This window comes from Lithobates pipiens, unplaced genomic scaffold (genome assembly GCF_037356315.1).
Source record: "Lithobates pipiens isolate NorthernLeopardFrog02 unplaced genomic scaffold, aLitPip1_a1.2 Scaffold_18, whole genome shotgun sequence".
NCBI classification, from domain to species: domain Eukaryota; kingdom Metazoa; phylum Chordata; class Amphibia; order Anura; family Ranidae; genus Lithobates; species Lithobates pipiens.
In genome coordinates, this window is record NW_027507758.1 from 230,133,460 (window position 1) to 230,159,544 (window position 26,085).

Here is a 26,085-nt window from a genome sequence, read left to right on the forward strand (position 1 = left end):
GGTACTGGCTAGAAATAGTCCTTAGAATAAACAGGATTTATAAGATCAATTTGAAATCAGAGGCTAGGATTTGTCTATTGGGGACTCTTGAAGAGGATAGAATCCCCCCTCTAATCAAGCTACCTGTCCTGAGATGTTTGTACCAGGCCAGACGGCTGATAGCCATAAATTGGCAAGCCAAAAATCCCCCGGCAATCGAACAATGGGTCAACACAATTAACGCCACCATTTGGTGTGAGAGAGCAACGTTTATTAAACAAAACAATCTTAAAAAATTTGGAGCAATATGGAACCCTTGGCTGATCGACATGGGCTACCCCGTTGGGGAGTCCACTGAGAGGGTGGCTTCGTGTACGCCTAATGGGCTGGGGGCGATGGATTTCTCTCTCCGGCTTCCCCGGTTCTTTGCCTTTTGTCCCAATGAGTGCTTATTACCCCCCAACCAGCCAACCATTATAAGAAGGACTGGTACTAGCAGGGTGTGCTCGAAGAGGGTGGGGGGGGGGGGTTGGGGGGGAATTGGGGTGTAGGGCGAACCCAGCGTGAGTATGGGTTGGGTACGCCCTCGCCATTGTATTATATATGTATACGTATCTGCGCACACTAAAGGTGGCTCTGGTAAGCCTTTACTACTTACTTAAACTGTACAGTGAAAGAATTTACGTGGTCAAGCACCTACACCAGTGATACCTGGGACCAACTTTAAAGTTTCATTCACGTTCAACTATAAAGTTTCATTCACGTTCCACTTAATGAACTTTTATCTTCACATATATGGGGCCTTGTAAATCACTTCATTTATCCAAAGCATGGGATTTGTTTTGATTTGTTTCCAATTTTGTTGTTTATTTTCCTCACTTAATCACAAGTTTGTGCTTCACAGCATCAAGCTGTAGTCTAAATAACTATTTGTCCTTCTAAAAGTGTTTTTTTTGACCATTTTTCAGATCTTTGGTTTAATAACCCAATTTTTGCTTTTTTGTTTATTGCACAACATGCACATGTGTATTGTTTATCATTGATGTTTTACTTTTTGGAAACATTACCTTTGAAAGTTTTTTTCCCTGATCTACTGTTTCACTATATACAGTCACGTGTTATATATTAAGCGCTGCACTGTTTCCCACATTATATATGTATGAAATGATGATCTCTGTGAAATGTGGGACACATTGTTATTTTGTACGGAAAAATTTTCTTAATAAAGATGAATTATTTAAAAAAAAAATTATTAATAGTATTGGTCATGTCTCCCATAGAGTTCTCAATAGTGTGTATTCTTTCACCTAAGGAGTTCACTGCTTTGGAGAATTGATTTGTGAGTTGTAAAATATCCGTATGAAGCGAAGTATGTAAAGTTAATAGCATTTCTTTTAATTGGGTGTCCAGAATAGGCTGGTTATTAGTGGGGAATGCGGCTATAGGTGAAGCTATAGGAGTTATGACTGTGTTATCTTGACTAATATGAGGTAATTTATGGCTTACCTCCTGGCCTGTGAAATCCAGTTTGATACGAGTTTTAGCCGGGCTGCGACATGTAGGGCTGAGGTAATCTTCCTCATGAGGAGATTCCAGATGTGTTTTCTGAGGTGATTCTTCTAGAGCAGCATCAGGCCTGTCAGTGTATTGCACTCTCCCTGAGGAGGCTGTTGCTGGTACAGCAGCTGTGAGAGGATCTGTGCCATCTTTTTTTCTCCCTCCCGCTGACTGAGAGGAGAATGTCGTTAGTTTTTTCATTTTCCGTTCGTCTTTCCGCTTTTTTGACATCACCTTCGGATTCAGGAACTCTTCCGTCGTCTGTTCGTATATTTTTTACCGATATTGTGAATTGTCGCTAATATGCCCATTCGTGTCACAGAGCTCTCTCACAGAGCTTCCATTCAGCTCATGCGCTGGCCACGCCCCCCCCCCCCCCCCTGAATGGACATTTTAAACACAGTGATTGCGTCCTGTGAATCTGTTCCTGCAGCTGCCGTATTAACTTTTGTTTTAGAGTCCCAATCAGAAATAATTCCATAACAATATGTAAACGTTATTAATAACACGTATTATTAAGAGTACAGCTTAGCTGGAAAGAATTGTCTTCATTATAACATAATAGGTCTAGCCGAGTAAAATTATTCACATACGTAGATACACATTTCTTTAGAAAGTGATGGTGCAGGGGTGTATATTTATTATTATTATTTTTAGCTTGTGTGACATTGGGGTGATTAGCTCAATTGGTAGATGCATTTTTTAGTCCACATCAGTCAGGCATGTATGGTTAAGGGCCTGGTAGCCCACGTTTATTAGAAGAAAACAAAATATTAGTCCATCCAGTAATCCCACGCAGGGGTCCAAGCTTAAATTAAATACAGCAAAATCAGAACGAAAATGCTAGCCCACCTGGCTACTCTTCAGCAGTACTGCTGCTATAGGTACTTGCCCCGTCCAACAAACTGCTTGGACGCACACAGCTTCAAACCCTTCGATACACAGCACACGGCTCCTTGGACGCACACAGCTTCAAGTCCTTCACACAGCTTTGGACATGCACAGCTTCAAGCAGCAAGCTGCTCACACACCACCATCCTACACAAATCCCCTCGTTATATGGGCTGTGTGCAGCTGGGCACACACCCTGCTCGCTAGCCTCAAGACCCGGACACAGGGTTGGAGATCCCGTCCCACCCATAACTCTCAGGGATCTCCAAACTACAGAATCCCATCTGGAGCTAGCAAAACCTGGAGAAAACTGACAGAGCAGTTTTCTCCATTTAAACTCTACACTCTGTAGTCCTGCAGTCCGCAGATATGCAAACTCTGTGTCTCCTTTACCTCTAATTTCATAGGGACAGAGCCTCGCTCTGTCACACTTGATTTAACTTTGTCTTAATATAGCTAAATGAGATATATATATATATATATATATATATATATATATATATATATATATATATGTGTGTGTGTTTCAAGTTTAAACTTAGCGGATCGATTTATTATTTCTAGGTTATCTGTAATGTTTTTAACAAACTGAAATTTTGATATCGATATCATGTAATCTAGACTAGTAACTCGTCAAACTTGCAAACGAATGCATTCATTTATGGTATGTCTTTTTTTCATTTTTGTTTTTTAAATTATGTGGAATGTGTCTTTCATCCATATAAAAATCTTTTTTTCAATCACGAAGTTCAACAAGAAGGTCTAATATGTCCATGCATAAAGGTTTAATATACTACTCATAGAGTTGTAGCATCAGCTGCTTCATGAACCTAATTGAAGATGGATCCTTGTACACTATGTGAATGAGGGCGTTAGCTTTCCCCCTGATTGGATCTTCATTTTTTGTATATATACCATGTCATTATATGTTTGCTTTTATCTATGATTAACCACTAAAATACTGGGCACTTTCACCCTCTTCCTTCCCAGACCAATTTTCAGCTTTCAGCGCTCTCGCACTTTCAATGACAATTGCGCAGTCATGCTACTCTGTACCCACGTGAAAGTTTTATAATTTTGTTCACACAGCTACAGCTTTCTTTTGGTGGTATTTATTTATGATTCCATTTTTATTTTTTTTGCGATATAAGTGAAAAAAATAACGCATATTTGGAAAAACAATATTTTCTTATTTCTGTTTTAAAAGAAATCCAATAAAATCGAATTTTGTCATAAATTTAAGCCAACATGTATTCTGCTACATGTTGTTGGCAAAATTTTTTTTTCCATTACGTGTATAATAATTGGTTTGTGTGATCACAGACATATGTACGCAAATGATCATGTACAAATGTGCGCAGATGGTCACGGACATATGTGTGCAGATAATCATAGAGGCATGTGATTTTAGTGGGACATATGTGGAGGACAGGTGTTTTTATTATTTGGGGACATGTGTTTTGGGGACATTGTGTGGGGACATGTGTGTTTACACTGTGTGGTGACACTAGGTTGGTGATCAGTGAGTAAAAAGCTCTAAAAAACAGCTCATACTTACTGATCACCAGCCAGCTGCAGCGATCCCCTCTTCTCTCATCACCGACAACTTCTATGTGTTTACATCACATAACAGCTGTGATTGGACATGGCCTTCATGTGATCAGGAGGGCCAATCACAGAGCCCTCCTGCCGATCAGAGATGTGTCATGTCCGGGTGACACAAACGCATCGGGATCGTTCCACTGCGCGGTCACGCATGATCCCCCTTCGTCTGAGGGACATTAGTGAACATCCACTCAGAAGGAGAGAGTGCCCACCTGGCCGTTTATATACATTGGCCGGGTGGGAAGTGGGTAAGCACCAGTGAGAGCGGTGTGGAATGCATTAGCAGTTTGCAATTCAAATCTGTTTTTGTATGGACTGTATGCCTCAATAAAGGGAACTACTATTTTTGGAGTGCGGCTATCAGGATCTTTATTTGCTTATATGCATTCTACATACTGAGCCAGCACCCATGGCAGAAAAGGTGTTATTCAGGTACATATGCCTTCTCTCTTTACTTCTACTCTTTTACTGAAGTTTACATATCTTTTTCATCAATCATACTTGTGATGTGTTTTGATTCTGCAATCTTAATGATTGCCTGAGACCATGATGTTACCACTTGTTTATTACTGGTCTTTCTGACCTGATAGATCTTCTGGTCCTCGAGCTTACATTTCAATGTGTTCTGTAAAAACTGTTTTATTGCTTTGTATATCCTTGTTTATTTTTCAATAAACAGTTACTAAACAAAAAAGACAATGTGCTCCATTTTTAAATGAGTTTCATGGTCAACGATTTGTGTAATCTTGGTAAGATTTGTTACCAAGTGCAGTTTAAAAGATGACAGGTGTTAAAAATGATCAATTGTTTGCAGTCATAGTGTCAGGGCTGGGCCCTCAGCTGCTGTCTTCTCTGTGCTCAAGTTACTCAGCTGTCGGATAATTGTCAGCACTCATTTCCACAGTGGCTCACCTGGTGATCATTACCTGCTCATCAGTTCTGCCTACTGCCAGCCCCTTCTGGCTATTTAAACTGCTTTATTCATTCCTTTCGTGTCTTCACCTTGGTCAATATATCTGGAGATTCTCTGCTGTGTTCCTGTGAAAGACTTTGCCTGGTTGACATCCCTTCTGGTTCCTGATCCTGTTTTTCTGCATCTGACTATGCTGATATCTGTTTTTCTGATTACTGGGTTCTCTGACTACCTGCATTGGCTTATAATACCTGGCTTATGTTTTGACTGCATTTTCTGATCTGTAGAATTTTTTTACCATTTACATTAAAAGGTGTGATTTTTTTTTAAATGTATTTTCTCTGTCTCAGTCTGATTCATGGTTCCTGACATTAGGCGAAGGCATACATTCAGAAGATGTAGGCAATCCACCTAGTGGTAATATTTTTTCCAGATTGAATGAGGAGGACCTCCGCATGGATCAGTTTGCCATAGCATTACAGATACATAGCATTACAGACACTTCTGATTCACAATGCTCACCTGATTCTTCCACTGCTGCTGTTCCAGTACGACCTTTGTTGCAGGCTGTCCCTGCTGCTTCTCCAGTATCTGTGCAGGCACCCACCTTGAATATTTCCTCTATAAGAGGCATGTCTGGTTCCGCTCCACTTCTCCAGCGATTTACAGCCAATCCAGTTCAATGCAGAGGGTTTCTCAACCAGGTTGGGATATACTTTGCGATGCTGCCCCATGTGTTCCCCATGGACAGAAGCAAAGTAGGCTTCGTTATTCCCTTGCTTTCTGAATGAGCCTTGGCATGGGCAAACCCACTATGGGAGCAAAACTCCATTGGCCTGAGTTACCCTGAGTTTGTGGCTTCCTTTAAAAGAGTATTTGATGTTCCTGCATGCTCCACTTCTGCTGCCAAGAGCCTCATGTCCATGAGAGTACGAGAACTGTTGCTGATTACACGATTGAAATCCGTACTCTAGCAGCAGAGGTTACAATGAGACCCTAGTGGATGCTTTTTCTTATGGTCTCTTGCATAATATCAAAGTTGAGATAGCAGCCTGAGACATACTGTATTTTAATGTGGGTTCTGCAACATAAAACAAGACAAGAGCAACGCATGAGGATGTTTTCTGGTGACAGTATCCTGTGTGTATGCAGTAAGTGAGCCCGAGTAACCTGTTGCAAAGAACAAGCAATTAGAAACAAAACACTCAGGGCTAATGTACTTACAGACTGAGGTAGGTAGAAATAGAAGTGTAACAAAATTAACGTGCATTGTATGATATACCGGTGAAGAGATTGTATGTAGTACAACCAGTTAAAAATGAAACCCCAGCCTGTATAGATCTGTAGACGTGACAGATCCTGGTGTAAATAAAAAAACTAGCTAACAAAACTCTGACATGACGGGAAAATATAACACAATATGATGAGACACACAGAAACATACCTGCTAACCCTAATGCCACATACACATGATCGGACTACCCGGCGGACTTAGTGCGGCGGACAAACCACTGGTCTTTGAAGCGGAGGTCCGCCGGACTTTCAAAACGAGCAGACCTGCCCACAAACGACTGGACTTTTCTGGCAGGCTAGGTCCAGCGGACAAACCACCGGACTATGGTGGGAGTCCGCCGGACTTTTGAAATGAACGAACTTGCCCACACACGGAGGAAAGTCCGTTCATTTTGAACACGGCTCCAGGTAGCTGGGACTAGTGAAGGAGGTCAATGTGGCCGCCTCTTCTGCTAGCTCTTTTACTAGCGGAGGAGCCCGGCTTTCTTCTTTGTTGTTGCTGCCGCCGTCCAGGGATCTTCTTCCAACTTTGGGTGTCTTGTCCCCCTCTTCAGGGGTCTTGTCCCCCTCTTTGGATCTTCTTACCGGGCCTCCGCTTTCTTCTTCCAGCTTTTTTACTAGCGGTGGCCCGGTCTTCTGTCGCCGCGGCCGCCTCTTCCAACTTCGGGGGTCTTGTCCCCCTCTTCAGTTCTTCTTGCCGGGCCTCCGCTTTCTTCTTCCAGCTCTTTTACTAGTGGTGGCCCAGTCTTCTGTCGCCGCTGTCGCCGCCTTCTCTTCTTCTCCTCTTATTCTTCCTTGAGATGTTGACTCAACGCTCTCTCTGGCTGCAATGACAGGGACGCGTTGTTCGGCAACTTATATAGGGACAATGGGTGGGGTCAACGGGTGAGGTCACATGGTGACCGCGCCTGCTTATGATGTCACAGTCCCAGCATCCTCTGGGACTGCAGCGCCCCCCTTCCCCAAAGCACCCCCCATGTTGAGGGTACGTGGCCTGGTACAGCTCAGGAGGGGGGCGCGCTCGCTCGTTCCCACCCCCTTTTCTTTACTGGCCGGACTGCGTGCTCGGATAAGGGTCTTAAATGGACTTTGGGGGGGACCCCACACCTTTTTTTTGGCATAGGGCTTCCCCTTTAAGTCCATACCATGTGACGGGGCTAGCGACTTGTCAATCTCGCCAATGGAGGCGGCAACATTGACCTCCTTTGCTAGTCCCGTGTACCTGGAGCCGTGTTCAAAATAAACTGACTTTTCTCCAAGTGTGGGCAAGTCCATTCATTTCAAAAGTCCGGCAGACTAGCACACAGACGGCCGGATTGTTCGTCGGACTGCCGAGTCCGTTGGACAATTTTGAGTCAAAACTTCTTTTTAAGTCCACCGGACTTTTGAAAAAAGAAGTCCACCGGAGCCCACACACGGGCAGATTGTCCGGCCGACTCTGGTCCGTCAGACCAAGTCCGCCAGATAGTCTGATCATGTGTACGCGGCATTAGTGTAACCTGGGATCTACCTGTAACAACATCATAGGTATATGCAATGACTACTATGTGATGAGTAGTATTTAAGCTATAAAAAAAACAATAAAAATATCTCTCTATATATTAGAATCAGATGTAATATCAGAATATTACAAGCTAATTTGTAAAAAGAATGCTCATCGAGTGTCTGAAGCATCTCATTGTGTGATTAGTACATGTAGACAATTGGTTAATGATCTGTTGCAATGGAGAGCACAAGTATCAGAACAGGAAAGTTTTGTGTTACCTCAGGAACAAAGTATTTTTTTTAATCTATGTTAAACATACAGCATGCTAGGAAATCCTTTATAAACACAAAATGCATTGAACCCTTGTACTGAGGATGCTGACTCCATAAGGGTGACAGGGCCAGCATGGTGAGTGTTAAGAATGGCCCTGTTGAGCTGACTACCCTGATACTGGCCATATGGTCCCATGTGAAGCCCCCCCCCTTCCAAGGTCAGGATAAGGCAAAGGGCCATGCTATGTGCTCCCTGCCCCTCCATATTTTGTAAGGTTGAATAAAGACACCAGTCCATCCAGTTCAACCTGAGTGAGTGTCTACAATTGTCCCTATCCCTGTACATTGCACACTCACATTGGTCCCTATCCTCAAGGAGCCCACAATCCAAGATCCCCATTCATATACTAGTGCCAATTTTATTTATTTTTGGACAGAAGCCAATTAACCTACCTGCATGTCTTTGGATTGTGGGAGGAAACCAGAGTACCCGGAGGAAACTCATGCAGTCACAGGGAGAACATGCAAACTCCAGGCAGGTAGTGTCGTGGTTGGGATTTGAACCAGCGACCCTTCTTACTGCTAGGTGAGAGTGCTAACCACTACACCACTGTGTGCCACCCAATGCCTCCACATGGACTGAATGGAATAGAACGCCCACCGTAACATCCAGGTTGCAATGGCCTCACCTCTCTACTCACCCTCCTTGGATTCCTCGGCCCGCACCTACCTGCTGATCTCATTGACCACTAGCCTGAGAGCTGGAGGAGAGCGGCACCACCCGCCGATACACAAGCCACACCAAGCTGCTGTATGAATCCCGGTGATGATAGCCGACTGCAACCTGCCAACTGAAGGAAATGAGCCGATGAATACCTATGAAAGGAGGAGGAGGAATATATGCCCCCAGACTCCTCCTACAAATACAGGCTAGCCAATGGTCAAACCAAACATGAAAGTGCATCTGCTAAGACAAATAAGGCTGTTAAAAGGCTTACTCAGTGCTCCACCAGATCCAGAATGTTTGGCTTCTCTTCTGCTGAGCTCTCCTCCACCAGCGCTCAAGTCTGCCAGGGCTCTGAGAAGTGTGTACCGGAAAATAAGCACTGCCCACTGGATACCATGACAGCTGCGTTAAATTATCATACTGTTTCATGCAGGAAATATCTCAAAACAGTACCAATTACTGCAAGCAGTATTTTAGTAGCGTTTTTTGTGAATGCCCAAAAACTTTTTGAAAAAGCTGAGTGCTATTTTACCTCATTTCTTATGGTGTTCAATACCACTTCATGAATGGAGCCCACTTACTGGTGATCACTCTGTGGGGGTGATTGGGATTTTTTTTACACTATGTTTGCTAAATACAGTGATCACTGTAAAAGCAATTGTTTTAAATGTCATGAATGGCTTTCATTCATGATTTATTGTTACATTGTTTTCATTGCTATTGTTGTGATTGACCACAGATATCACATGGTACAGGGCCGCTGTGATTGGCAAATATTGAAAAAAATGGGGAAAGATGGGATAACATTTATTAAGGGAATTTTCCGATGAAAATTTTTAAAACCTGCATATTTTTGATGGTTACTATTTCTTCTACAAACAAATGTTTGACAATATAAGTACCATAAAGAGTGTCTGAATTGTCAGGTTAAATGAAGCTTTATTTTGGAAAACCTCTCGGATAAAATAAGCTTTGGCAAAAACTCAAGTATTACTTTTGATCATCAAAAATTTTAACTATATGTAGAATAAGGAGTGGAGGCCCATATTTCTATTTCTGAGTCTGAATATTTAGATGAATTCATGGACTAGGGCTATAGGAAAGTGTGTAAGATTATTGTGGAAAATGACATCATAAGTATATTTTACATTGATTATTACAGCCTACATTTCTCCTGCATGAATGGAAAGGCAATAGTGATTCTCATTGTTTATGATGTGGCGCTCTTTGCCAAAATCTAAACCATATGCTTTTTTTTATTTAAGAAAGGTTAAGAGGATATGGAATAGAATTGCAGAATCATTAGGCTGCTTATTCATCAGATGTATACATTTGGCACCTTAGGTGCATAATGTTATGTGTGGGGCAGTTGTGAGCAACACTACAACAGCACCAACAAAGGTGAATAAAAGATTGCTTTCAGCACTCTCCTCTTCCTCCTAAGAATGTTATGTTTATGGCAGTTTATCACATTTTAAAAGTCGGGGCATATTTATATGGCTTTCCTAACTTCTTATTTGCAATTCCCCTTTTTAGATCTTATGGAACACATAAAGGGGGGGGGGGGATTTACTAAAACCTGATCATTTGGAATCTGGTGCAGCTGTGCATAATAACCAGTCGGCTTCTAACTTCAGCTTGTTCAATGAAGCTTTGACAATAAAACCCGGAAGCTGATTGGTTTCTCTGCACAACTGCACCACATTTTGAATGCTCCAGATTTAGTAAATCTCCCCCATGGTGTCATTAACAAAAAAAAGTCAGTTACTACTAAAGAGCAAGGGACATACAAAGAACAGGCTATGATGGGGAGTACTTGCAAAGGATCAGGCAATACTCATTCCATCATCATCATCATCAATGATCTCTCTGATACAAATGGAAAGGTGAATGAGCTAACAAAGTTTAATGTGTATTAATTATTGAATTGTTTGGATTAAATATTGGAAATAGCCCCTGATTCTGGTGGTTACTTACTGCAGCTTCTGACTTTACCTTTCATCTCACTTCTGCCTTTTTTTTTTTTAGGGTGGGAGGAGCACTGTAAATTTGTATGTTGTGTCACATTTACTACCATATTTTCTTCTCATTGAGATGGAAAAAATGTTTTGTAGCAACAATACTTGGCTAATAATGGCAGCACACTGCATTATCCTAAAATATATATTATTTTAATAATGTTTTAGAAATTTGTACAGACACTTAAAATACTACGCTTACTGACAATTTCAAAACACGGCAATAGTGGCAATGTAATGAAGCACAACTATATTAAAACAATTAAAAATAAAGGTGCCTCAGGATATGTTTAAAATAAAAAAAGGAAAACAAACCTCCTCTTAGTGCTGTCCTGAATAGTGACTCTTCTAAAAGACTGAGGACATACTGTAAGTCCAGGGTGTTACCATGGTGCCCTGCACTCACAGTGCAATTATGCATAATTAAGGAGCATCCACTCCTAGTCGAAGACTTAAAAAAAAAGTAAAAAAAAAAACATACAGCCAATGGAGACTTTCAGGGTGGGAGGGGACAGCATGGGGGGAATAAGGGATTGAGACTGGAGTTGGGGTTTAGACTATAAAGCATGCATTATTTGTCACACTGATCATTATTTTTAGCCATTTGATTGTGGTATTTTCAGCTTTCATTGCTGATAATAAAAATGTGTGTGGCACAAAATGATTGCTTATAGTTATAGCTTACTGAACTAAGCCTACTAACCTGTATTGACAGTTATTTTGTATGTCACACAATTGTACACACTAGGTGCTATGGGATTTGGTAATTCTTTATTAGCTATTTCAAAAAGTGAACAGGTGCGATTCCCTGAGTGATCAATCTTCAACAATTATAAAGATATAAATCAATATCTAAACCACGTGAAATGGAGTCTGCGGGCTGATAAACGGCCGGAGGCCTGTTATGGTAAAAGTTGGTCCCGCAGTGTACTGGTAAAAAGTGTTTAAGTAGCAAGGTAAAAAGTTGGGTGCCATCAAAGACCAATCGACTGGGCGAAACTACTGTTGGGAAAAATATTGTACATATGTTAATGAGGTTAATTTTATATTGGTTAAAAAGATATTGGTTAATAAAAGGCTGCTATGGCCGGTTTTTCACTCCAAAATACTCCTGTGTCGCCTATTTATTTAAGGTAAAGGTAATAGAATGGTAAATTAAAAGGAAAAAGAGTATTAAGGGAAGGGGAGAAAAGATTTGGGAAGGAATGATATCTGGAATGCAAAAGTCAAGTGAAATCACGCCTCTTACCAGAAGTCAGGTTATAAAGGTCTCACTCGCTAAAAGCTCCAATTGTCCCTAGCTTTCCATAGGACTCAGCAGTTGAGGAAAAAGCTAATCAGGATCTGATCCCAATTTATTATCATCCGAGGGTATTGGCAGATATTGTGGAACATATGAGCGCTGACTCTCAGTTACATTCATGCATGTGTGGAATAAGGAAGAGGCTTCATAGTGTAACATGATAAAAACCAACTGTTTATTAAAAACATACTTTTTTTTTTCAATTCTGTTTTTATTTTCAATTATTATAAAGCATTACACATAATTAAGCAATTTCATACATATAAATATATATTACTTGCATACATAATAATCACATTTATTATTTTATTTCCTCTTCCCTCCCTCCCTCCCTCAAAAAAAAAAAAAAAAAAAAAGGGGGAGGAAAAGGGGAAAAATGTATATCTGATTTCTCCCCCTCCTCCGCTTCTCACTCCTCTCTCCTCCGCAAGTCCCTCCCTCCCCCCTCTTCCCTCCTAATTCCTCAGTCCTTTACCAATTTCCTATACTGACTCCAAGGAGTCCAGACCAAGAGACACCTTTCATATGTATCTAATTCTTGAGCTAAGAGTATCTCCATTCTCTCTATGTTATCCATTTCTAAAGCCCATTCATTTATCGTAGGGGACTGGGATGATCGCCAGTGCCGCGGTATCACAGTTCTTGCCGCAGTCAGCCAGTATCCCAGAAGATTCTTTTTAACGTTTTTATATGTTCTTGGTAACATAGAGAGAAGGGTGATTTGTGGTGTATTTGGAATTACCTCCCCAGTGATTGTTGTATATAATTGCATAAGCTTTTCCCAAAATCTGAAAATTAGGGGGCATTCCCACCAGATGTGGAGCAATGTACCCTTGTCTCTATGGCACCGCCAACATATATCTGATTTTTCTGGGTATATACGATGGAGTGTCACTGGGCTCCAATACCATCTTGAGAGCAATTTATAATTCGTCTCTTGTGCTTTAATCGACGGTGATAAACAGTGAGTGAAGCTAAATGCCTTCTCCCATTCCCCAACCTCAATCTGAGCGTTGATCTCATTAACCCATTTATTTATATATTCTGGGGGCTCCGGGTGATTTTTAATAATAAACATCTTATACAGTACTGATATATATATAACATACTTTAAAAATAACTTTAAAGGAGTGATAGCAAAAACAGCAAAAACAGCAAGCATGGGCGTGGCCCTCAGCAGTCAGCTCATGTGCAAAGATGTCACAGATGCAGTTCCACCCAATGCTTTTCCCCATAACAGACGTCAACTAGGAACGGAGGCTTGTATGGGACATCTTATATACAAATAAGCGGTCATGGGTATGCAGTAATGTTTGTTTGTCAGCTTACCTCTTCATGTGTTCTGCTTAAGAGGCCAGTCTCTCTCACCTGGGTGCTGGCTCCACCCCAGCCCCTATCAGGGAATGCTATATTAACCTGTGCACTGCAAGCCAGCTCTGCTGATCAATATTGTGTGTTTAGTTTTCGTGTGTGAATTGCTGTCTTCTACATCTGATTCCAGTTACTGACCTTGGCTTGTTCTTGACTATCCTTACCTGCTTGTTGCCCCGACCTTTGGCTATCTCCTTACTATCCTTTATTGTCGCAGTCTGCTGCTTCCACTCTACCTCCCCATAGTCTATTGTGAGTGTGAACTGGGAGGCCCTAGGGGTTGCGACCTGGAGCCAGACTGCAACTAAGTCCATCCCCTCCACTAGGGACTGGTGAACGCCCGCTGGCTCTTAGATTTAGCACCCTGGGAAATCTCATTCTCTAGCTCCCAGTGTCATCCGTATAGGTACTACAGAGTATCTGCTCTCCTGTATATCCTAGAGCTCCATCCACAGCAGTCAGCCATAGGGTCCACTGCCTTGTGGTGCATTTAAGACCCAATGGGGTGCATCTGTCAGATGACCTGACATAGGCAGGAGTGGGATACACTTACATATTCTGTGCAGTGTCACCACCTTTCTCTATCCATGTGCAAAGCAAAACAGATTTCATGGCATATTTTATACTTTATATACACAGGGAGGAACAAAGCTCAGTTTACCAAAACAAGAAATTATAAAATGAAATGAACAAAAGATATATAGGCTGATCAACTGCTTACCAAAGAGACCTGTAAATAACATAAGGTCCTACAAACTTGTCCTGCATCATAGGGTAAAGTACAATATGTGTCACAGCAGGACCCTCTTCTTCACTATTGACTCCATGAACTCAATTGCATCCATACTGAGTGAAGGAAAGGGGATAGATCGCACATGGTGTAATACCGTAGTTAAATTAAGATTATTAAGATTAACTATTATAAGCAATAAAATAATTACAAAAGCTATGGCTAAAATTTGTGCAAAATCATTCAGAATACTAGTGCAATTAACCCTCATGTAAAGCAATGTGATCCGTCACCACTAGGTTTGCACTGGAGGCTGAGACCCATTAATTAAAAGTAGGTCAGGTGCACTTACCACTCATGGATTACAAAAGGATAAGTATTTTTTTTCTCAAAAATGGCTTCAAACTCCTTAATTTACCTGATAATGAAGGGCAAGCGTGTATGACCTCATTATATTTAGAGGTCTGTGCATCTGCTAAGCAGTTGATAGCCTTGGTGGTTGACAAGAATGCTAACTTATGTATTTTGCCAGAAATACTGAAAGGCATTGTAAATACTTTTTGGACTTTAGTTGATGGATTTTATTTGATGTACACTTTTTATTTTATATCATAATGTGACAATGCTACACAATATGTCATATAATATCAGTAGATATCTGTTTGTGGTTATCTTGTAGGACTGAAGTCACTGAGGATTATAATTTGCACATTATTAAGTTTGTTTATTTTGGTAGACACTAAGTGCAGAATTGCTTAGGATTTTTTAATTCTTTACTAGCAAAATAATTGTTATGTACTGTACATATAATTTGTTTGTGCTTAACTACTCTTACATCTGAAAGTTGGTTTCTATAAAGGATTGAGTGTTTTAATAGCCTATGGCCTTTTGGGTGGCAACCACACAAAACATTCACTATTGGGAAATCCCTTTTTAGGAGAATCAATTCACTGTATAATTTTCCATTTTCACTTTCGATAAATAAGGCGACGTGAGGAAAAATAAAAAATATATTTTTTTTTCTGAACTACAGTATATAAATAGGCCTCTTAGCATTTCTGAAATATAGCTAAAACAAGATTTCATTGCATTTTTAAAGCACATAACACCTTACAGTTTGAAAAGCATAGAACAGAAAACACATCCTAGGCAACAATATCAGCCTAATAGCAATTTACTCTCATCTAACATCTATTATGTAAACCAACTCCCAGAAGCACTTTAGCATAGACAGGAGGTCAATACAGAAGCCTCTAAGGGATACAATTCACAATTTGTTTCTTGTACCGTAGCATGCACTATACAGATGTAATCTATTCTTTAGTGTGATTATTCTAAACTCATGATCAAGAATCCAATGTATGAGATCTTCAGATGAGAATGAAGAAAAAAAAAGAGAATAATTGTGACTGTAATCATGTGGACACACAATGTGCAGATAAAGTTGTCACATTGGTATTTATTTGTCAAATATATATATATATATATATATATATATATATATATATATATATATATATATATATAAGCAAAAAATGAACAATCTCAAATTGAATTATGCAAGAAAAATAATGCTTTATATGTTCTTTCTTTTTTATAAACCAATACAAGTGTTACTGTTATAATATAACTGGCAGATTCAGCTGTAGCAGTTTACAATTTAAAATAAATTGGGCAGCAATATTGAACATGACCATAGGTTATACTGTAGCTCTGCATATTTTAATATAGAAAGTTATGAAGGAATAACTACAATAATATTTTGAAGTCATTACTGAACTAATTTCTGAGGCAGTATAGCTATACAGTATACAAAGTAAGCTCAACAGTGTAACCAGAGGTGATTAATAGCATTTTATATTTTACTCACACATTTTGTTAACTGATGATTGACAATAAGCCATAAATGCCATAATAAAAATGTATATTCCTGGTTTAGTGAACAAGGCAGTTGCAATTCAACTGCTCAAATTCCACGCCATGTGAACAAAAACAAATAAGAAATATACACAAAGAGCAGCTCCCTAGAAAAGTGAAAAAAAAACCACCTGTAGAGTGATAACGATGATTAAGGACGCTCTGCAAAAAATATTAATCTAAACCACTAATTTGCAAAAAAAAATATTTCTGAACCACTAAATTAAAATGGCTGAAAAAAACTTAAACCAATGTGATCATCACAAAAATGAAAAATATGCACATATATAATAACAATAATTATACTGGAAAAATAGTGGACATCAGTGAACCACCATACATAATAATATTCACTAGCAGTGTAAAGTCCCAATAAAGTGTCTCTACAAAGAATGAATTCTGTCGAATTCTGCTGATCCGAAAAGTGGAAAACAAATAATATTCGTGATATAGCAATGATTAACAACAAATCGGAAAAAAGGCTTGCGACTCCCTCCACCATGCACGTAGAACTACACCAGTAGTGAAGATACAAGTCCAAACTGCTTACTGGATCCGTTTGACCACTTTAATTAAAAAGTAAGTCAAACAACGCTTGTACAGGATAATGGCTGCTCATATGGATACCAATGCAGATGGTGGTAGATGGTGTGTCTCTCTTCACAGACTCAAGCGGCAAATGTGAAAAAATACAAAAAAACCATAGCATAATACTGACTTTATTAAAAAATAAGTAAAAAAAAAACAGACAGCCAAAAGGCTCCTTACATGGTTAGGTGCCCGACCTGGCACTGGGACTGCTCGTTCTGACCAAAAGAATCGCTCTCCAACTCAAGGAAAAATTCTTCCGCATTCGATATTGGCGTGCGTTCCAGGCTGCAGGCGTCGAATAGCGTGACCAAGTACCGCTCCGACGTACGTTTCGTTGTTAAGGTCTTCAGGAAGTTGTCACATTGGTATTTTATTTGTCATATATATATATATATATATATATATATATATATATATATATATATGCAAAAAATGAACAATCTCAAATTGAATTACCGTATATACTCGAGTATAGGCCGACCCGAATATCAGCCGAGGCCCCCAATTTACCACAAAAAAACTGGGAAACTTATTGACTCGTATATAAGCCGAGGGTAAGACATGCCTGTCCATCCCTGTGTGTCCGTCCATCCCTGTGTGTCCGTCCATCCCTGTGTGTCCGTCCATCCCTGTGTGTGCAGCCTTGTGTGTCCAGCCTTGTGTGTCCAGCCTACCTGTGTCCCGAGCCTGCGTCCCGAGCCTGTGTGCTTCTGCCATGCCAGGATCGCCGCTCTTCTCGTCTGACAGACGGCGTCGGCGCCTCGGCGGCCATTCCACTGTTCAAAAGCCGCGCCTCCGTCTGTGATAGGCGGAACACTCAATTTCCCAGCAGTCTGTGTTCCGCCTATCACGGACATCCTCTCATCCTCATCCGTAGTATGAGGATGAGCGGATGTCCGTGATAGGCGGACCACTGACTGCTGGGAAATTGAGTGTTCCGCCTATCACAGACAGGGAGGCGCAGCTTTTGAATAGTAGAATGGCCGCCGTCTGTCTGCTCGACACGCTGATCGGGCAGGCAGACGGCGATGACTCGAGTATAAGCCGAGGGGGGCACTTTCAGCCTCAAAAAAGAGGCTGAAAATCTCGGCTTATACTCGAGTATATACGGTATGCAAGAAAAATAATGCTTTATATGTTCTTTCTTTTTATAAACAAATACAAGTGTTACTGTTAGGCCCCTTTCACACATGCGGATGGTATGTCCGTATTTCATCCATCCGTTTGCGGATGAAATACGGACATACATTCATCCCTATGGGATAGCGGGTGTCTGCGGATGAGCATCCGCAGACACCCGATTTCGTCCGCCTCCGCAACAGTCCGATTCTGCAGACGGAGGAAAATCCTATTTTTCTATCCGTCTGCAGAGCGGATCGGACGAACACGGACAGACGGTCCGTGCTCATCCGATCCCCATAGAGGAGAACGGAGAGCTGACAGGGCGGTCCCCGCACAGTGTGCGGAGACCGCCCTGTCCGCAGCCAGCTCAGCGGGGACAACGGAGCGATCCCCGCTGAGCGAGCGGATCTTCACGGGGCGGATCATTACTGATCCGCCCCGTGTGAAAGAGGCCTTATAATATAACTGGCAGATTCAGCTGTAGCAATTTACAATTTAAAATAAATTGGGCAGCAATATTGAACATGACCATAGGTTATACTGTAGCTCTGCATATTTTAATATAGAAAGTTATGAAGGAATAACTACAATAATATTTTGAAGTCATTACTGAACTCATTTCTGAGGCAGTAAAGCTGTACAGTATACAAAGTAAGCTCAACAGTGTAACCAGAGGTGATTAATAGCATTTTATATTTTACTCACACATTTTGTTAACTGATGATTGACAATAAGCCATAAATGCCATAATAAAAATGTATATTCCTGGTTTAAATGGTGTATGTACCATCTCCTGGCTGTGTGCCTAAACATGACAAAAAAATAAGTCAAGCAAAAGTTGATCAGCATTTTTTTCTTTTCAAATTTTTTTATTGGTAACAGGTACAGTACAGAAAAAATGTGACATAGGTGTAGCTTAATGTGATATGCACAGACACGTCAGTTCGATGGTAAAAGATTTACATATGCATGACAGGAGAAAAATATGGGTCAAAGCACAATTAACCTGCACATTTCTCGTAACTGTGAACATTTGTAAGATACGAACAATAGGAGGCTAAAGCCTCAACCAAGGTAAACCGTAAAGAACAGAGTTCCAATGTTCAGTTGGGAGGATCAGGTGAGCTAAACCTTAGGGGTAAATGCACATGTCAACCGTAAGTGTCGTTAAAGTGGGGGGCATTAGGAGAGGGAAGAAGGAAGTAAAAGGAGGGAAGGAAGCTAGTTAGGATAAGTAAAGATCGGGAAGAAGACAAGAAGAAGGAGGAAAGGAGAAGGCCGGGCCGCCCACATGGGCCCACATTGGTGTACTTTTTGGACTTTGGTACGGTAATGCAGATCACGGTGCCATTAGGTGGTCATCGAAATTAAGGTGTAGGAAATGATCGATCCAGGGTTGCCATATTCTAATGTGACGAGGAATCTTATCCACTATGTTGGTTTCAATCTTACTGTGGATCATCGCCCGGGTGACCCTATTCTTGACTTCGGCTACGTGTAAAGTAGGGCTTTTCCACGCCCTAGCGATGGTCTGCTTAGCCGCTGTGGTGACTTGTAAAAGCAGTCGTTGTTGTGCCTTAATAAGGTCCGTAGGGGTGTTATTGAGGAGGGCAAACAACGGGTCGGGATTAAAAGTGTCCCAAAACAACTTTGAGATCATCTGGAACACTGTCGCCCAGAAGTCATGCGCTATGGGACAGGTCCACCAGATATGCAGGTGGGTGCCCCGCTCTCCGCAGTTCCGGAAACAGTTTGGGGAGTATGACGGTAAGAATTTGGCAATCCGGACTGGCACTAAATACCATCGCATAAGGACTTTGTAGCTAGCCTCGAGGGCGACAATGTTCTGAGAGGATATTCTAGTATTATCCCAAATTCTGGCCCAATCTTCAGGGTCCAGCTCCATCGAAAGGTCATTGGCCCAATGGTGTGCATATTGTGGGATAGCGGTCGGAAGGGAAGTAAGGTGAGAGTAAAGGCGGGATATGACACCTGGGGCGTGGGGGTCTGAGTCGCATATTTCCTCAAATACGGACATGGAGTTCAGTTCAGAACCGGGGGGCCATAGTTGACTGTAAAAAATGGGAGATTTGTAGATATTGGAAGCACTCTCTAGAAGGGAGTTGCGCCTGGGCTTGAAGCAAGGAAAGCAACATAACAGAGTTACCGTATATCAAATCACAAATGCGACTCAGTTCCGCACGGGCCCATGCTTGAAATGACAGAGGTTCTGAGAAGGCGGGATAGAAATGGGGGTGGCCTAAAAAGGAGAGGAGTGGAAAGTGTGAAGAGCATAGTTTGAATGGGGTCCTCAATCTGTCCCAGAGTCTAAGTGTATGGAGGGTTATAGGGTTAGTTACAGAGCCTCGGGTGGAGGCTGGGAGCCATAGCAGGTTAGATATGCAGATGGGGTAGACCTTAACAGCCTCTAAACTTACCGAAATGGGTATTTCTTCTTTAGCGTGATATAAAGCCATTTGGGCCAGCTGATCTGCTTGGTAGTATCTCACAAAATTGGGTACTCCCAGACCACCAGTTGCTCTACTACGGAGCAGAACAGCTTTGGGGACTCTAGGCCTTGTGGTACCCCATATGTATTTAAACACTCTGCTCTGAATGATGCGGTGGAAGTAGGGGGGAATTGCTATCGGCAAGACTCTGTACAGGTAGAGGAGTTTCGGAAGCAGTGTCATTTTGACAGCTGTGATGCGTCCGAGCCAGGAGATACACAGGGGACGCCAGTCATTAAGAAGGGAGGATAGATGTGTCAGCATGGGAAGGTAGTTGGCTCGGAAAAGTTCTGAGGGTGTGCTAGTAAGTTTTATACCTAGATAAGGTAGGGAAGAAGTAGACCATTGGAAGGGAAGGTTATGTCGGAGCTGGGTGAGAACATCAGGTGGCAGGTACACATTGAGGGCCCTCGATTTGGTTTGGTTGACCTCAAGGCCTGTGACCAGGGCAAATTTGTCTAGAAGCTGGGTGAGATTTGGGAGTGTGGTATGAGGGGACCTAACAAACAAGAGGGCGTCATCGGCGAATAAGCTAATTTTATGTGTCGTCGATGCCAGCTCCAAACCCCGAATATCAGGGTTTGCCCGGACGAGTGCCGCTAAGGGCTCAATCGCCAGGGCAAACAGCAATGGGGATAAGGGCCAGCCCTGTCTAGATCCTCTTTGTATCGGGAAGCACTCGGAGCGAAACCCTGAGTACCTCACAAAGGCCAGAGGGTTGGTGTATAGGGCTTTGATCCATTGGAGAAAGTGGGGGCCAAAGCCCCAGCGTTCCAGTACAAAGTGTAGATACGACCAGGAAACAGTATCAAATGCTTTCTTAATATCAAGCGACAAGAGGTGCATAGGCACTCTGCGCGTTCTAGCTATATGTTGAAGTAGTATGACCCTACGTATGTTATCACTGGCTTGGCGCTTAGGGATGAACCCCACTTAGTCCTTGTGGATCAGCTTACTGATAATTGGGTTGAGTCGTAATGTTAATATTTTGGCTAAGATTTTAACGTCTACGTTAAGTAGTGAAATAGGTCTAAAGTTGGACCAAAGGGTATCGTCAGTGTTAGGTTTAGGTATCATAGAGATCATGGCTGTCAATGTGTCCCTGCCAAAGGTTTGCTGATGTAAGAGAGCGTTAAAGGTATTAACAAGGAGAGGGGCTAGAATAACTGCAAATTTCTTATAATAGATACTAGGAAGGCCGTCTGGACCGGGGCGTTTATTTGGTTTAAGGGTTTTTTATGGCCGCCAAAACCTCCTCAACCGTAATCGGACTCTCCAAAGAGGTCTTGCTCCATGTAGACATCTTAGGTATTGACAGATCATGGAACAAAGACTCTGCATGGTGCGGTTGAAATTGAGTCTTATGCCGCGTACACACGATCAAACAATCCGGTGGAAAAGTCCGGCAAACTCAAGTCCGCCAAACAATCCCCCTGTGTGTAGCCTCCGGCATACTTTTTTGACCCAACAGTACGGCGGACTTAGAATTTCGGTTTTTCCAAAATTCTGTCCGTCGGACTCGCATTTCGGCGGACAATCCGGCCGTGTGTATGCCAGTCCACCGTACTTTAGAAATGAGCAAACTTTTCCCGCCCGGAGAAAAGTCCGCTCATTTCGAGCGGGTCTCCAGGTAGGCGGGGCCCGCGAAGGAGACGTCGCTGGAACCGCCGCCTGGTATGGACTTAAAGGGGAACCCCAATGCCGAAAAAAAATCGGCGTGGGGCCCCCCCAAAGTCCACAACAGACCCTTGTCTGAGCACGCTACCCGGCCGGCCTCCTGAGCCATACCAGGCCACGTGCCCTCAACATGGGGGGGTGCCTTGGGGAAAGGGGGGGCCCCACAGCCCCTCCACCCCAAAGCACCTTGTCCCCATGTTGATGAGGACAAGGGCCTCTTCCCGACAACCCTGGCCGTTGGTTGTCGGGGGTCTGCGGGCGAGGGGCTTATCGGAATCCGGGAGCCCCCTTTAATAAGGGGGGCCCCGGATACTGGCCCCCCACCCTATGTGAATGAGTATGGGGTACAATGTACCCCTACCCATTCACCAATAAAATAAAAGTACAAAAAAAAACACAACACACAAGATAAAATAATTTATTGCACAGCTCCGGGGGTCTTCCGTCTTCGGGGGTCTTCTCGCCGGACTCCTCCGCTATCTTCTTTTAGCTCTTTTGCTAGCGGAGGAGTCTGGCTTTCTTCCTCGCCGCCGGCCTCTTCTTCCGACTTCGGGGGTCTTGTCCCCCTCTTCGGTTCTTCTGCCGGGCCACCGTGCCTTCTTATAGCTCTTTTACAGGCGGTGGCCCGGTCTTCTGTCGCCGCCGCCGCCGCCTTCCGTTCTTCTTCTTCTCCTTCTTCTCCTGGAGATGTTGACTCGACGCTCTCTCCGGCCACAATGCCAGGGACGCGCTGCGCGGCCCCTTATATAGGGACAAGGGGCGATGTCACATGGCTTTATGGCACATGGGTTGGTGTCACATGGTGACCCCGCCCCCTTACGATGTCACAGTCCCCATGTGACATCAACCCATGTGACCAACCCATGTGACATAAAGCCATGTGACACCGCCCCTTGTCCCTATATAAGTGGCCGCGCAGCGCGTCCCTGGCATTGTGGCCGGAGAGAGCGTCGAGTCAACATCTCCAGGAGAAGAAGAAGAAGAACGGAAGGCGGCGGCGGCGACAGAAGACCGGGCCACCGCCTGTAAAAGAGCTATAAGAAGGCGCGGTGGCCCGGCAGAAGAACCGAAGAGGGGGACAAGACCCCCGAAGTCGGAAGAAGAGGCCGGCGGCGAGGAAGAAAGCCAGACTCCTCCGCTAGCAAAAGAGCTACAAGAAGATAGCGGAGGAGTCCGGCGAGAAGACCCCCGAAGACGGAAGACCCCCGGAGCTGTGCAATAAATTATTTTATTTTGTGTGTTGTGTTTTTTTTTTGTACTTTTATTTTACAGGTGAATGGGTAGGGGTACATTGTACCCCATACTCATTCACATAGGGTGGGGGGCCGATATCCGGGGGCCCCCTTATTAAAGGGGGCTCCTGGATTCCGATAAGCCCCTCGCCCGCAGACCCCGACAACCAACGGCCAGGGTTGTCGGGAAGAGGCCCTTGTCCTCATCAACATGGGGACAAGGTGCTTTGGGGTGGAGGGGCCACGGGGCCCCCCCTTCCCCAAGGCACCCCCCCATGTTGAGGGCACGAGGCCTGGTACGGCTCAGGAGGGGGGGCGCTCGCCCCCCCTTTCCTGGCCGGCCGGGTAGCGTGCTCGGACAAGGGTCTGTTGTGGACTTTGGGGGACCCCATGCCGATTTTTTTTCAGCGTTGGGGTTCCCCTTTAAGTCAATACCAGGCGGTGGGGCCAGCGACGTCTCCTTCGTGGGCCCCGCCTACCTGGAGACGCGCTCGAAATGAGCGGACTTTCCTCCGCGTGTGTGGGCGAGTCCGTTCATTTCGAAAGTACGGCGGAGTTAGTACGGCGGACTTAGTACGCCGTATTAGACCGCTGAAAAAGTGCCGTGTGTGGGCAAGTAGCCCGTTCGGAAATTTTGACGGACAGTCTGGCGGACGTCCGCCAGACTAAGTACGTCGGACAGACGGCTACGTGTGTACGCGGCTTTAGACTCGTATAAAGTCGCAAGCCTCTTGCGGAACTCAAGGAGCACCCTCTTAGGGTTACTCGTGTGGATGCCGCAAGCCACTTTAAATCTGATGGGCTTATGGATACGATCTGGTCGGCGGAGGCGCAGGGCCATAAATGTGTTGGGTTTGTTAGCTTTAGTGTAGATGGTGTGGTTGGATCGGCGCAATGTTTTCTCAGCTGATTCGGCCAGTAAGAGGTCCAGTTCCAATTTGGTCTTTTCAAGAGTCGTCCTATTAGAGTCAGTGGGGGAGGCTTGGAATTGGAGGAATTGTAGATGATAATCTGTTTCTAGGGAGTTTAATTTCTGTTGCTTATCTCTCTTAAGATGGGTGGCGACTGATGTACATTTGCCCCTGGTGACAGGCTTGTGCGCCTCCCAAAGGAGGACCGGGGAAACATCAGGGGAGGAGTTAAAATGTAAGTATTCTTGAAGGGCCTGCTGAATGTCAAAGCAATAGTATTGATTAGTCAAGTGGGACTCGTTCATGCACCAAATTCTATCCTTGGGATGGGGGATTAGTGAGGAGATTGTCGCGATTACTGCACAGTCATCCGACCAGGTGATTGGACAGATCACAGACTGGAGCACAATCGGGAAGGAGGCTACTGGTATAAAGATATGGTCAATCCTTGAAAAGGAATTATGAGGGTATGAAAAAAAAGTAAAGGTTTTCTTAGCTGGGTTACATTCCCTCCAGGTGTCAATGAGGGAGGCTTTCTGGAGTTGATTGCGAAATTGGATCGATAGGCTTTGATGTTCAGCTGAGTAGGGAGACTTATCTAGGTGGGGGAGAAGTGTGAGGTTAGAATCACCACACAGAAAGAGCGTGCCCTTGCAATGCAGTTTAATAACTTGCAGGAGGTGAGAGAAGAAAGGGTTCGGGTTGGTGTTGGGGGCATAGTAGGACACAAGTGTAACGTCAACATCTTGTAACTGGCCCACCAGGACAAGATATTGGCCCTCCGGGTCTCTCAATTCCATTATGGGAGTGAAGGAGAGTGTGTGGTGAAAAGCCAAAAGGACTCCCCTGTGCTTAGAGGTTGCAGAGGCAGTAAAAATCTTGGGATAGCGTGAACTAAAGTATTTAGGGGGGTGCTTAATTGAGAAGTGTGTTTCCTGGAGGGCAATGATGCTGGCATTTAATATGGCAAAGTTTTGGAAAGCCTTAACCCTTTTATTTGGGGAATTTAGTCCCTTGACATTGAGAGAGAGTATGTTTATGGGAGCCATGGGAGAGAGGGGTTGGGGAGGTTATAGGAAAATGTGTGGGCCACAGGGGCGGACCAGCCAAAATAGGGAAGGAAGAGACTAGAGACAAGAAGAAAGCAAGGTGAGAGAATAGGAGGGAGGCGGGGTGTACAGCGTGTTAGGCAAGACATGTACACGGGTATTGTGGGAGGATAGGACAAAACGCCCAACAAGTAGGCGCACAGACTCCGCGGTCCTAAGAGATCGAGGAGTGGGTGCACAGTAAGGGGGGAGCAGTGACTACTCCCCCTCCCGACATCAACGGGAGAGGCAATAAAGGGTATAGTAACAAACTCAAGAAACTATTAATAACACACAAGAGAAAAAGTATACAGAATTCCAGATAATCAACATAAAAATCTATAGTTATCAGCACTATAAAACCAATAGGAATGGGGTGGGGTAGGGATGGGGGGGGGGGTTTAGGTGTAGGGAGGATAAGGGAGAGGAGTAGGGAAAAAAAGGGGGGGAAGGGAAAGGGGGGGGGAGGGAGAAGGGGGGAATGGAGGATTCATCTTCTTATATGATCATTCCAGATAACTTTACCAATTTGTCTCTACAGTGTGGATGGTGCCCTGTTTCGGGTAAATACAGAAAGTCTGTGTGCTGTTCGGGCCTTTAGTTGCAATGGGAGCGTTTAAATTTAAGGTAGGGTAACACAGTACATACGAGGTAGCGGTCCCCCAGGTCACGGTCTAGGGAGGCAGCAAGATAGGGGCGATTGGGCTCCTCAAGGTACTGGAGACCGGACCCACCGGGAAGGGGGACCCAAAAACTTAAGAAAAACCTGTGGCAGGGAGGCTCAGAGGATCAGCGAGGAGGGCGAGATTTTGGAGTGGAGAGATGGTCACCCAACGGCCGAGCTGGAGTCCCTTTCTGGATAGATGAGGGTCCTGATCTGGAGCGATTCAGC